Genomic DNA, 15,160 nt, shown 5'->3' with positions numbered 1-15,160 from the left:
AACAATTTCTGTGTCAGAGGATGCTTTAAAAAGTTCTTTCTCCTCACTCTGTGCCTGGCAGAGCAAGCCCATCTCAGACAATACCTGCCAGACAGCCACTGCATTCCCCAACACAGCCTTTTCAAAAACAGCATTTCACTCTGTCACTCTTCTCCTTAATTTTCTGCAATAAATCAATAACTTCGTAAGCAGTAGTTCAGTGACCTCTTTCTTGCCTTTCTAAGACTCATTTTCTGAGACAGGGAAAGGAACTTGATGACAAAGGCACCTGCTGCAAACAGGGAATCTGCCCTAATAATTTGCTAGAGGTAACAGTGTGTCTAATACTATGGAGAAACAAGGGTACAAATTCTTAACAAAAGAGTGATATGTGTTGCTTAAACATAAACCAAATAAACTTCTGGTCTAATGAATTATTGTATTTACAGCTACAAGATAATGAGAATCCACTCCTTCCTCTAAAGCTGTCCATTTTATCACTGAGTCCTCTGATGCTAATTTACATCACTGTCTTTTTCAGGTCAGAATCACTCCCAAGATTTAAGCCTGGCATTCCTGAGGGTCTCTGAGAGGGGATCCTCCTATCTCCCATGGACAAAAGCCCTTTCCAAATGAACAGACCTGCGTCTTCAGCAGGTCAGCCTTTTCAGAAAGCCTTCATCAAGGTGTATCCTCTCAAACCTTGCAGGGTGTGAAGAAAGAAGCCTGGTGGCTTTAGTGGTCCCTCCCTCCACACATGTCCATAAGCACTATGAGTACATGCCCCACAGCATTCCCAGGTGAACCATGTCTGGTTCTGTCCCATACACCTTGCTGAGGACACTTCCCCAGCCCTAACTACACTCACGGGCATTTCATCTCCTGTAATACTACTCCGTTTCTGCCTCCACTAGCAAATTATTCATCATGGGGAAACTCTGCCAGGATTTATAGCTATACAAACCTTTCAGCAGATAATGCAGAATATAGACCAAAATTGGGTCCCACTGTAGTGCAAATGCATAACCACTGTCCCTGGGGCAACTTCACACAGTAGGTCCTCCCAGTTCTTCAAGCTGTGAATAGAAGTAGCACACTAGAGAGCCTACATCAGAAATAAGGGAGTCTACAGAAAGTGATCAAAAATACCTTTCTACAAAGTGTCTCATTAATTCAGCAGAGCTTTAGATTTGGATAATTGACAGGATTTGCACCAAGAAACCTTTACAAAAGAAAATCAAACCAACTCATTTACATTCCTTTTTCTGCTGCAGCTACCTTACTGGTTAAGCCGAGCCAAAACAGCCAGATGCAAAATTACTCTGCTTTTTCCAGTTCAGAGGGACTCAAGTAAAATGGCTGAGGATGGGGTTCCCCTTTGCTGGGGCCAACAAAAATCATCCACAGGTAGGACAGCCCTCCAACATCCACATCCTCCAGATGTAAAGGTTAAATCTGCATGGTGTTTTCAAGGTTTTTCCAAAAGTAATTAATCTTTTGTGATGCTTCCATTTTTTTGGTTTTCAAAGGACAAGTCCTCAGCGGTTGACAGGAGGGAGATTAAGCTTCTGAGTTCTTGCAATTTAAGCGCTCAAACCCAGAGATACTCAGAAACTCCAGCTTCTCTATATAACCTCAGTTTCTTCTTCTTTACTTGTCAGTAAAGTTCAGATAATTTTGCAGAAGCTTAACTAATCCCTCAGCTGAGTATTAAGTTCCAAAATGCCGGTGATTATACATATACATACATATCCACAGTTCTTAGAACAAAGAGGGGGAAAAAACCCTAGGAAAAAAAAGCAAATCCCTCCAGAAAAGAAATAAAATATGCACTATGATATTCAACCAGATGCCCTCATCCCCCCAAGGCATGGTTAATATACTATCTGCCAGTACATATGGGACCAATTAAAAAGAGCTAACTCCTCACACAGGCGCTGCAGCGTCACTCTGGAGGAATCCACAATCGATTAAACAAACTCATTCCAAGTAATTCCATTCTGGAAACACATGCTCATTCATAACCAAATCCCAGCCTTTAGGAATCTCATATGCCATGAACAAAACAACCCTGCTTCCACAGAAATGTCTGGCAATACAATCTGAAGTTCAACAGGAACAGAACTATCCTCATCTTTACTGCTGCTTTACATGTGCTACTACATGCACCTACGTGAAGACTTGCTACTACTTCTTACAGTATTATCTCAGTCTTATAATTCAACATTGCCAATGAAATTAAGTGCACGGAATTATGGAAATATTAAATTGTTTAACTAAAGGAAACAAAGGAGTTCAAAACTATCCAAATGTTCTGTTCCAGCAAGACCAGCAGAATAGGAAGACTTCACCTGTTCAAGGAACATTGTTCAACATCTTTACATTGTGAAAGCTACTTTCTCTGTTTCCAGTAATTATACTCTCGCTTTTGTCCAATCTGCTCCAAATGCTGGTCAACACAGCAATCAATTGCAAGTTTCCACACATAAAAAAGCTAGAGAATAAAGAATTCCACACAGCAACAAAGAGGAACACCCTTACTCTCAGTAGTCTCAAATTTCTTCCCTCCTCCATTGATTGCTGACCACCACAAACACCATCTATTCTCAGCCAATTTAGAACTTAAATAATTTTACATTGAAAAAAAACTAATCAATTCTGTATCTTCAAGTTTTGGCTCAACTTCAAGAAACGAAGTTGCAAAAGAAAAAGGAATGTAGATGAGAGGGTTTTTTGGGGGGGTTATTATTAATAAATGTTTGTTCATGCAAATCCCGTCAATTATTGCACGTAATATTTTAACATGTTTCAGACCTAGGGGAAAAGAAATAATACAGAACATCAAGATCCAGAGAAAAGGACATGGGCTGTTAAAGCCCTGAGCTTCTCTAGATGCAGATCTAATACATATTCCTGTAATACAACATGATTAAAATGTTCTGAATACCCATTACATTTATGGTCTCCTGTGTACCTGTGTCAGGCAGCCAGTTAAACAGATGTGAAAGAACCAACAAAATTAAAATAAATTAACTGCCTGCCCAGCATTCCCCCACTGTCTGCTTCGTTTGCCCCATTCAATTTAACTTAGAAGCATTACTGATGCAGTTATTCCAGAAACCCTCTAAGCACATAGAGCTGTAATTCTACAGGAGACATTAACAAGGTGGCTTTTATCAAACTTAATGCATCTGAAATCTAAATTATTTACCCTGAAAGAGAAGGGAGTGAAAGAATTCAGGGGCGTCTGATAAAATATTAAAGTATTGAATCCTGTGAATACATATTAGTCATTCCACTGGGGAAAAAAAAGTATCAAGACAAATATTTCATTTAACAAAAAAAAGGCACGTATTTGGCTGAAAAAAATACTCAACCCTAATACAAAATGTTTGAGCAGCTTTACAAATTCAGTCCTCTATAATTATACCAAGACTGCTAAAAATTCCACTTTCATAACCGCCACCACCAATAAATAATTGTCAAAATAAATTCAGTAGATTACCATGAAAAAATGTGTCTTCCACAGCTTAATCTTGCAATAATTCTTTTTATAGCATGCCTTTCTGCCCAGATTTGCAACTCTTGTTATTTGCATTCTGATCACTAAGCACAAAGGTCATCAATCTTATAATTCATATTTTTTTATACTCTAAATTCTTCATGCTGCAGCTCTGCCAATGGCTTCTCACCTCTGCTTATCTAAGGTATTTGCATGTATAATGGCCATACAGTTCTTTCAAAATATCTCCAAGCCATACTAAGTGATATCAAGGACAGTAATCTGGTCAAAAGAGAAAGAAAAAAAGCCCAATTCAGAACATTTTCTGGTATAGTAGTAACCAGACAAACTGTAAATATGAGGCAGATGGATGCATGCATAAAGGGATTCAATATGAGTCTCCAATGCCACTTCTGTATGGGTCAGACTCAATTGTGCAATCAAAGATGAATCCACAGAAGACTTTTCAAGGGAATCTGTCAAGTTTCCTGGTCTCTTCCACAAACCCTTTTAGGAAAAGTAACTCTCTAGCTCCAGATATTTATTGCAGTTTCTTACCTTTGGAAAGCAAGGATCATGTAGAAAGTAATTAAAATGAACACTAACTCATGGCTGAGATCATCAAGACCAACTACCCTGGCAGAGCATCATCATCAGAAGGGAACCACAGTGGAGTGCATCCATCAGTGAAGCAACACAGCAAACAGGGCACAACAGGATGACAGCTTCACCAGACTTCTGCCTCACCACCACACTCTTCCATCAGAGCTTCCATTTCAGCTGCTGAGATCCTGAAGGCTGCCCCCTGCAAAGCTGCTCTGCCTATACCCTAATCATGAATGCTCAGCACAAAATGTTCCATGTGGGCACAAAATAATGTTTTGCCTCTAGGTCTCCACTTGGGAAGTCAGAGAGTGGTCAGAGTGGAACACTCAAAATGAGCATTTCTCTTGCTGAGTGGTAATTCTGAGCTAGATGACAGAAGGCTGTTTTCCTGCTTTTCAAGCATTACCATTATTTAAAGCAAAGCCTACAAAAATGTTTGTACTGTTGGTAAGTTACTTGGGAGACCACCACAACAAAAATATTTTTATTTTAAAAAATAAAATTTCAGTCCAGATGCGAAGCTTGAAACAGATAACCTCAAAAGTGGAAAGTTTTGGGCAAGTTGTTAACTGAAGTCACAGATTTTCAGAAGAGACTAGCTCCACATCAATTAATCACAACTAGCTCCCCTCCAACAGACCAACCTTTAATCCAACTATACTATTTTTAGTGTTAGATGGCTTTAGGAGTAGAAGGTATCCTTATTTGATTTTTTTTTTTTCAGTTTTGGATTCCAGGTTCTCTGGTTGGACCAGATTTTCAGATGGCACTAGAAAAGCCTCCGAAACAACAACAGTCAAGTTTTGCATGGACAGCTATTTGCACAAGCCAATTCTACAGTTTTACAAGACAATCGGCTAGATAAACATCTGTCTGCTCCATTCCCAGCAGCTGATGAGCAAAGGGGACCTTTGATCATGCAACAAAGCCAGTTCCCTCCTGGGTACAATCCAACAACCCCCATAACTGAAGTGTTCTCAGTTCTGCTTTCACTGTTGGGTATCACGTACATCTCAGTGTCATCCACAGCACAGCACAGAAAATCAGAGGTTGAAGAGCTACAGTGACTCCCTGCAGAAACAGGAACACAAACTACCAACACTTTCTCTCATTCAAGCCAAGGGAGTGTATGCAGTAGTTATCCACACAGGATGACCATCGGTTTTGACTTTGACACAATGAAAAAATCTATGACAAGGGCATCTGCTTAAACATACAATTTTTAAAAGAATTAATTTGTAGAAATATAGGTTGGAAATAATTTGAAAACCATGATATTCCACACAGTACTCCATTACTCCAATATAAAGGTATATAAAGGTATAGATTAAAAGGGAAACAGCTTCAGCCAGCACACAAAACAAGGCTATGTGCTATGATCCATTTTCCCTGTAGCATCTGTAGGAAGGTGATTAGTTCCAACTCATGCTCTATGACATGAGCACTTCCACTTTCATGTTTTATCACCATTATAGTCAGAAATTAAAAGGCTCTGGTGCCTATCACTGATGTTCCTAACCTGGCAGAGTAAAGCCATTCCTGAGGCAGATTTGGGATTGCCTTTTCTGATTACGCAGTAGACAAATCACAAATGCAGTTTAGTGTGAAGCTGCCAATATTTAATAGTGTTTAATGGTGCAGTATTTATCTGAGTGGAAAAAGGGTGCAAGCATCTATCTAGAGAACAAATTAGTTCATCAGCTTCCACTGAGTTTCCCTCTTTACCTTCCTCCCTGAATGTGTGCTGCTGTGTTGGAGTAACATGCAGCTTGTGGGCTATTTTTTCGCTGAAATACCATCTCAGAGACAATTCTGAGAAAGAAACAAGAGGTAATTGTGAAAACAGTGGCAGGAACATGTACACCATTTAAGAAATAAGGTACGCAGGACACAGGGGTAACTCTCAGTGTTAACTTGGCAGAGCTACCTATGGCAACCTATGCCACCTGTCCCAGGCTGCACAAAACACTCCCAGAGTGTTGCTGCCCTGTAGTAGGTTGGGCAGTAGCCGGCCTGACTGTCTCCCACAGTTGTTTCATCATCAGTTGTCACAGAGGGTGGGTATCTTTCTATTTATTTAGCTGTAAGTGTGCGTGCATGGCAGAAGGAATGAGCAACATAAGGCTCATTTTGGTCTAACCCATTCAGTTCGGAAGATATTCTTCTCCAGTTCAGCATATGAGGTGCTCTGGCTTCAGCCTCTTTTCTGTTTGGCACACAATCAAACCATATTTAGAGGAAATCCAATTCTTCTATAAAAGTTGTATCTCAATAAATTGTGACTTACTTCTCTTCCCTATCCACGTTCAAAGGGAGAGAGCACGGCACACCTTCCAAAGCCATTCCCATTTAAACATTACTTTTCATCTGTACATGTTTCAACTTCCAAAACTGCACTCAGTATGAAAAAAAAGCACAGCAAAAAAAGCAAGGTTGTCTCACTGTATTATATTCACTTAATAATCATAAGCAATTTCTCAGGAAAGTCCTCCAGGCACAGTTTTAATGCTAAAGCAATTCTTGCTTCATTTTAACCATCCACTGATGCAGAGCTGATAGCCCAGCTCATTAAAAAGTACAAGGCACTATTTCAAGAAATGCCATAATTTATCAGGTAGAGTTTAGTCACGCTCCACACAGCACCCTGGATGCACAACACCAACCGCCTTTGACACTTCTGAATCCAGCTCTGAAGTCCCTCCACTTTGTGCTCAGCTGCCCATGCCCATGGTGCACGAAGTCACAGAGCAAAGCTTCTTGCTACAGTGTCATCTCCTACCTGCAGTTTTTCAAGAGGCTTAGTGACATTTAAAAATGCACGAATCCTACTCGAGTGACAACTCATTCTTCAGGTTAAGCATTTGCACCCATATAACCAGCTACAAAACTCATTACAGGAAGGATGATTGGAGAGAAGATGAATAATCAATTGCAATCATTTTTTTTAAACTTTAGCACGAAAAGCCACACATTAGTTTGACTAAGGACAGTGACAGAACTCTCAGTTTATGCTGTTGGACATGGGTTGTTGGTTAGTTGATTCGACAGACCAGTGATTAGATCTGACACCTTCACAATGCAAATTTCAACAGGCAATGCAAGGAATTACCTGGGATGAGGTTCAATTTAGCCCACAAATTATTCTTTTGAGGGACTGTGTTTCGATTCTCACAAGTACTCCCCAACACATAGGAATGTCTATCAGTCTTTGGTCTCATGTAAGATGGGAATGAACTACCTCCCATACCCATTGGAAGGTATTCTTCCAAGAAAATAGGGATCAGAAGAAAGCTGTAAACCCTTCCCAAGCTCTAATTAGGAAGGTGTGTGTTTGGGACCATACAACATGTTGGCAGCCACGTGATAACTTTATCAGGAAACTCAAATGGCTTTGCTAAACTAGGTGCTACACCCAAGTGAGAAACTGCAAAACCTGTACCTTCCTGATCCACACTGGCTCTGCAAACATCTCACTGCTCTGCTTAAGGATTTGTGTTGCTTTCCAGAAGGAAACCTTATTTTTAAACTGTAGCCCACTAGAAGGAGATTAACTGCCCTTAAAAAATACTTAACAACCTCTTTGCTTGTTATCAAGTGTCCCATACATATATGCCAGATGAGCACTGTAGATGTTGATAAGGCATTAAATAAACACTTCTGTTTAAGATACATAAGCTTACTTATGACTAGTTTGAGACACACAAATATTTACAGCTTACTCAATTCAAGAATCCTCTGCTCTCAAAATGTCCATTCAGCAACCCTGCCAGATACTGTTTCACAATACTACAGGCTCACTTATTCATAAACAAATCATTAACATTCTTGACATAAATCCATAGCGTACAACAAATCCCAGCTATGATAGTGTTTTACTACATTTGCTGTGCCCATCATGAATGGGAGTTCTGTTTTCACTAAAAAAAACACTCTGAACAAATAAAAGGCAAATTATTCTCTGCAAGAAAACCACCAGGATGAAATGCCTATGCACGGATTACAAACTAATTATCAACTTCATACAGTAACAAACCTGTTGTTCAGTCAGTGAAATGGGCTGCCACAATTTATGCAAGAAATTTTCTTGCTAGAACTCTAATAACTAAAAAACTCTAATAACTAAGAAACTCTGATGGTAAAATACATCATTACAGGCTTTTATAATTTCCTCAGCTACTTGGGAAACCTTTTACACATCCCCATTCCTCCACACATGGGCACTAGAATCACTGAAAAGACCCTTCTAAAGCCCTTCGATTTTCTTTCACTGCCAGGGGTTTATTTACAGTCTTGGATCAGAGGATTTCAGCCAAGCCCCAAAATACCTACATCACAACTTAAATCAGAGTAATTAAAATGAATGGAATGAGTAGCTTAATGAATACAACAGGACCAGGCTTCTTGTTCCCTTTGAATATAATCCATATATTCAACACAGGGCAATAGTTTAAAATCAGGCTGTCGCCAAAAAAACATGGTCCACAGGTAAATCCTCAAAAGGGTCTGTCATGAAGATAGCATTCCCCTATACTGAGGGGCATGGAGGACATGGCAAGATGGGATTCTCTGCCCAGGGCTGGTCCACAGACGGGAGGATGCTCCCACAGCACCTCCCAGGACAGATCACACATCATCACACAGCACCCAGCCATCGCCAATGGCCAGCCACCAGCAGAGCTGTGGAAATCTTGTGAGATTAAACCTCTACCCTTAATTCACTAATGCCTTGCTTGCCATATTTAAAGAATTAAACGCCTCCCTGAATGGTCATATTTAAGTAATTAAAAAAAAAAAGAGAGTGGAAGATAGTTAAGTTTCTGTTGATGCTCTTGGCAGATGAGAAATACGCTCACAAGAGCTGGAGTTCTCCCTGGATTGATAAACATAAAGCAGACTGCCTTCTGTGCAGGCTGCCAGCTCAGCCCGGGGAATAAAAGATGTTTTCAATTCCGGAAAAGATACATGAGCATTGAAATGCTGAATACTCAGCAAGGCCTCAGTCCCTTACTTACAGAGCACAGGCCTGTGGGCACCGGGGGCTGCTCACAGGACATAAAAATATGCATATGGCTGAAGTTTTGCAGAAATTAGACCTTTGTTATTGTAAATAAAGGCAGACTTTCATAACAATTACACTGCGGCACTTTTGAGGAGCATGCCCCCTCTTTTTATTATTTCCATTGGCATGGTTTTTCCATTTTAGCCTGCATTAGTTCCAGTTTTGTGACAATTTCATGGCAGTACACTCACGTATGAATATATACAAGCATGAATAGCTTGTGGTCTTTAGGTTCAACATCTGAGGGCTGTTCTGCAACTCAGGAGAGCATGTTTACAGGATCTATTTATGGGTCTTCCTCTGTACCCAGCCTTTGAAAACATTTCAAACCTATTTTTGCCAGAGAACACAGCTACCAAAAAACCACTGGGGTATTCTAACCTGGCTTTTGCTATCACAGAGCTCACCATCCCTAACAGCTCTTGCTTTCACCCCTGGTCTCCCAAAGTTGTAACATATCCATTAGTATGGAAACCATCACGGGTGAAAGAGTTCAAGGGATGAATAAATTTAGGCATCTTCTCATTTGACTCCAGGTTTTCTGAGCATCTCAATCACAGTTTTAGACGTTGTCTGCAACAGTAACAGATAAAAGTCAACTTTAAAAAAGTAACAACAACAATTTAAGACAGAAAATCACATGTAATAACATGTCTATAGAAAATGAGGCGCTGCAGAAATCCCAGACTATGGGGGTCAGGCTAAAGTGATGCATGGTTTGAAAGAAGGCAAACAGCTCTGCCAGGAATCAGCAAGGAAACCAGACAAGTTAAGCAGTCATTTGCAGTATGATACAACAGCCAAATAAATTACACTGAAACCTTAGTGTCAGGTCACCCAAGGAAATGTCCATGCTGCAGAGCCACCACCCCCGGTTAGGAAACATGCACCACACAACTTTGCTGAGTGGTGCCAGGAAAAGGCAGGAATGGAAACAGCTAAGTAATACTAAAAAACTCAGAGGGCGTTCAACAGGGTCCTCACAATCTGGAATAATTTCATCCTCCTGAGTTAGGGTAGCTCAGAGAGCTTGCAGGGCAGATTGCTAAAAGGGATTGATGCCAGTGAAATTCTGCCCACGCAGTGTCAAATCCACTATGCCGACCCACGGAGAACTGCAGCAGGCAAAGCCAGAAGCCAACATCAAAAAACCTGAATTAACAGGGAGGCTGAGCAGAAATCCTGATGATGTACGTTTGCCACCTCTGATTGCCTATTTTCTGGAAATACCAATATCTCCAACCCCAACTTTCCTTTGCCGACCAGTAATAGCATCAAAAACATCAAGCTCGGCACACCAACAGCTGCACAGCACCTGGTACTGCTAACAGCTCTTCACTAACCTGGTTTAGAAGCCGAAATAAACACTACACTTTTGTTTCTAAAGGCAAAAGCTGGTTATCAAAACCCATCTGTCACTGGCCATGCTCCGAAACACGTCTCACGGTAAATTCCAGCTTGCATTTGCACAACCATGTGCAGGGCACACCCCATGCACGGGGCTCCAGCAGCCACACTGAGCTACCACTTGTCTCCTTCAATACAGTAATGCTGTATTTTGCCCACTGATCTAGTTCTTTAAAAAGAAAAAGGAAAAAAAACAAGGCACAATCCACACACCCCTGATCCAGCAGCAAAGTTGTATTTTAACAGCGATTTCAAACAGGAGCAAAGCCAAGCCTGAATCCTGAGATTATCCTTTGCAAAACCCCAGCATCAGCATTAGCAAATGAAAAGATCAAATCACTTGGCTCAGATAGGCTGTTATTTTTGTACCTATATTTATTAACACCAGGTACATAAAACTGAGAAAAAGAAGGGCTAGAAAAACACACAGTGATGTTAACCACAAAGGCAAACTGAAGGGATGTACCGATCCTTTCCTTCGGCCAGGAAACATTTTCAAGCTGTTTCTTTTACAGCTAGTCACTGGGTAGGAAATGCTTTTTAAACAGAAAAATATTTTCCTTTCCAGAAGACGCCATAAAATCCATGCACAGAGAACAGTCTACGTTTCAATGAGAATTAATTACTTGTTTACTGTGGTAGTTCATTACACAGCTAAATCCCCACACATTGTCTAAACAACTTATCTCCTCCAATAAGGAATGGTCAAATGAAACAAAACAATGTTATTTTCTTAAAAAAGAAGAGGTAGAACACTGGTAACACATCTGGAGGCTGTAAAAATTTGAAGAGAAACATTAGAGGATGTCCTTTGAGCACCTTCCAGTTTTTTATAAGTGAAAGTATTCCAGAATAAAATGTTATCAAATATAATGGAATTGAGATGTTCTAATATACAAAAATATTGTTCTAAACCCTGAGCTATTAATTTTTAAAACAGTGGGCTGTAGTTTATCATTAGCATCTAGAAGTGAAGGATGGTTGTAACAGTCAATTCCATTTCTCCCCAATGACTAAATCATGTACTAGCTAAATCATTTATTAATGTCAAGGGGTGACATTTTTCAATTAAGATAATGAGATTCTGGAGGCTCTGGCCATCTGAACCCTATTTGTGAATACTCTTGCCAAATTTAAAAAAAAAAAAAAGAAAAAAAAAAGGAAAGCAGTCTGAAAAACTGATTTTACTTAAACTGGGTACAAACTGTTAACAATTTAGTATTAATCCTACCACATATCTGTAGCTACATACCAAGGACAAATATTTGTACTAGTAACCACATGCTGTTAAGCATTAACACAGGATTAACAAGATATTAATTGAATCATGAACATTTGAAACCAAAATCATGCTCCCCATTGTAATTCTTCAGCTCCTCAGGTGAGGGCTCAGCCTTTGTCCATACAGTGTCTCAGCAAACAGACACACAGCATCCTAGGCCTGGCTGATCTGGGAGAAGAGGGCAAAGCAGTCAAGGGAGAAAAACAAGAAACAGCTCACTAGCACAGCAGGGAGTGGCAGCCTCCCCACCATCCAAAGTGTCCTGCTGATCCTGTGTCAGGTCCAAAGGAGAAGGACACAACCCTCCAGGAAGATATATATTCCACATCTCTGTAAATATGACCCCTGTAAGTGAGCATTCTACCCATCAGACCCTTCACTGTTAACTTCCATGGAGCATCTATAATGTAAGTGCTGGTAGCAAAAACCTTTCTGTTTTTCTTTTAGCCATCTCACACCCACTGTTCAAAGTAATTCCTTATATTGACCCACCAGGAAAAAGAAAAACAAACAAACAAAAAATCTAAAGAAAGTGTAAAGAACAACAACTACACAGTAGAAGTTGAGATTTTCAGGATAAAACTTCAAATTCCTACAGAAGGTCAGTAAAATCAAGTCAGAAAAATAACAACACATTAGACTAGTTGGTTCAGACATTACTAAACGCTGGCCAGACTCCACATGCTTTCCCTTTGCTTTATTTTACTTACAATTAGCCAGCAAAAGACGATGATTAGCTAGAAAAACCACATTCCCTTTTGACCTCCAGGTGTACAAAGCAGAACAGCATTAAGTATTTCCTAAAGCAAGCTCTGGATCTGTACACACGGTGCAGAAAACACCACGTGGGATAAGCAGCCCCAGCAGCAAGTCACTGAACAGCATTTATGGCACAAACTCTCACTGTGGAGCCTGCCAGTTCCCTGTCAGATCAACCAAGGCAGACACCGAGTGTCATGGCAGTCTCAGGCAGACACCTGTCTCCAAACTCCCTTCCAAAGCCTTGTTCAAAGGCTGGACCTGTACAAACTACCACATAAACAAGAATTTTACAAAGCACAAAATTACATCCCATTTCTCCGTGATGGTGTGCACTGGCAGCTCAGCTCCCTGCTCCACTGGAGATCTGGGCATCTCTGTACCCTGTTTGTACCCATAGTCAGGAAGGATTAGAAGGGTCAAAGAGTGCAACAACAACATCAAGTATTGTGAATCACCCAGGCAAAGCAAGTGGTGTTACCCTGGTGCAGGCAGCATCACACCCTCTGTTCTCCAGGATAACGTCACTGTACAGGATCCAGTCACCTTGGCATTGCTGGTACTGCAATCACCTTCTTCTGAGTGGAAAAACCAACCACATGAAGGACATGATGATATGCTTAAAAGTCACTCCTCCATACCTCCAATAGATGGACAAATTGTGCTGTGCCAGTTTGTTCCTGTTGCAAAATAGTCACCAATTCCCTCAGAGCACTCCCAACAGCCCTGATCCTTCCTGGCCAGTCAAGCCTGCTTGCATTGCAAAGGGAGCCCTTACCTGCTCCTTTAGGCAAAGAGTCCCAATAAAAGGGCTTTAATAAAACTCTGTCTTAAATAAAACTACTGCTGCATGAGGAGACCTACTAACTGGGATGCTACAAAGACTAACTTTTCTGGAAACTGTGCAGCACAGCCAACGTAGCCCTGCCCTGACAGCTTTGCAGCATAAGTGCAATTATTGAAAGTGACTTTCTCAACTAGAACTCCTCAAATATACAACAATTCCTTACTATCAATATGGGAAGTCATATATGGGACTGGTATGGCAGTGTAAGGACTAGATCATTTTAAAGCAAATGTTCCAGTCTGATTTTATGCAGAGTTATACCGAGTCGTAGAGCTCAGTGGAGGCAAGATTTAAAAACCTCCCAGAAAGCTGTGTAAAAATAAAAAAAATAAATTAAAAATTAAAAATCACCAGATAGATTTTGGGGAAATGAGGAAGAATATGACTGCACTTTCCTGTCATACACGTATGGATTTGAAAATAACAAAATGTTGGGAACAATGGGGTTTTTTCCCAGGATGAGAGAGACTGCTTTCTAACTTCAGCTCTGTGAGGATTGACTGCTGGATAAGAAACACTTGTCTGTTCCTGAGAAATGCTGAAAAAAAATAAAAAGCAGAGTGGGCATTTTAAACCCTTTGAAGAAACAAATATATGAAGCTTTCACAAGAAAATATGAAAATAAGAAAAGGTCTCAGAAACTGACTGGATTCACAACTAAGAAGTAAGGTTTCCAGCTGAAAACTGAAAATATTTGCTGAAGCCCTGAGGGCGTGTGGTGGCTGCACGCTGTGCCAGGAGGCAGCTGCGGCCACCGTGGGGCACCGGGGCTGGTGATGCTCTGAGCCCACTGCCAGGCAGCCACCCCGGCCCCACACCGACCCTCCTGTGAGGGACCCATACTCCCTTTTTCGCCTTAAGGAGGGGAGGAATCTAGCAACTGGGAGGCTTATTAACACTTCCAGAAATACTTTGTAAAGCGGTTTTCCCCCCACCCCAAAGCAAGCGGGCGGCGCACTCACTGCGTGACACAGACGTTCCTCTGTCGGATACAGAGCAGCCCCTTATCCAAACAGCATTAGAGCCCGGTCCAGAATGACTTCAGTAACACACGCTTTCCAAAAAGAGTCATACAGAAAAGTTTAGTTCAGCTTTCTTAGACATTAAATCCTGTCTCATGTATCTACTGTTCAAAAAAAGGAGAAAGAAGAAAAAAAAAATCAGGTAAACTTTGGACTCTTAAAAACACATGAAGTTTCTTTACTCAATCAGAGTAAAAGAAACACATGGTAACTCCACTAGCATTAGTATTGGCACTTAGAGTTACAGCAACGTTCCCAAGATCTGAATTTGGACCAAAAACAAGACCCACATATAGACAAGGGCAAAGTTTATCCCCAGGTGAACAAAATGACATCTCTTGTAGACATTAATGCTTCTGAAACTCTCTAGCTTGATACAACATTAGTGATTTAAATGCCAAACCACATTCACTCCATTTGTCTTGGAAAGCTCCACATCCACGTAACAACACTCTCAGACCATAACAGGAATGAAAAATCAGGCTGTTACTTCCAGAACCAATGCAGTAAACATAAAACAAACAAGACATGGGCATTTCCCTGGTCAATGCTGCCCACTGCAGCTGGTTGTTTTTCTAATATCATGAATAAGCAGCATGAATAACTTCTGATAAATCAATTAAAAAAAAAAACTGAAAAAACCCAATATAAATACCCTCTGAAAGTAATTTAAACCAACCAGAAGTGACCTGTTTCG

At 40.6% G+C, this 15,160-nt stretch overlaps 1 protein-coding gene across 5 annotated transcripts in view; it reads right to left on the bottom strand.

Moving 5' to 3' along the window:
• The window catches only part of PID1 (phosphotyrosine interaction domain containing 1), an 85,993-nt gene that overhangs the window by 60,194 nt on the left and 10,639 nt on the right, over positions 1 to 15,160 (bottom strand). Inside the window, exon 1 of one of the 5 annotated variants that reach the window (XM_051781960.1) lies at positions 14,404 to 14,842. The exons of 3 other annotated variants lie outside the window; for them this stretch is intronic. The gene's annotated coding sequence lies outside the window, so the exon portion shown is untranslated. Of the gene's footprint in view, positions 1 to 6,227; positions 6,240 to 14,403; positions 14,843 to 15,160 lie in introns of those variants that run through there. One more of the 5 variants, XM_051781963.1, reaches the window with a different exon arrangement.

This window comes from Manacus candei, unplaced genomic scaffold, assembly GCF_025592945.1.
Source record: "Manacus candei isolate 608988 ecotype Guabito, Panama unplaced genomic scaffold, ASM2559294v1 h1tg000015l, whole genome shotgun sequence".
NCBI classification, from domain to species: domain Eukaryota; kingdom Metazoa; phylum Chordata; class Aves; order Passeriformes; family Pipridae; genus Manacus; species Manacus candei.
The sequence above is the reverse complement of the archived record's forward strand: the minus strand, read 5'-3'. Positions and strand labels throughout refer to the sequence as shown.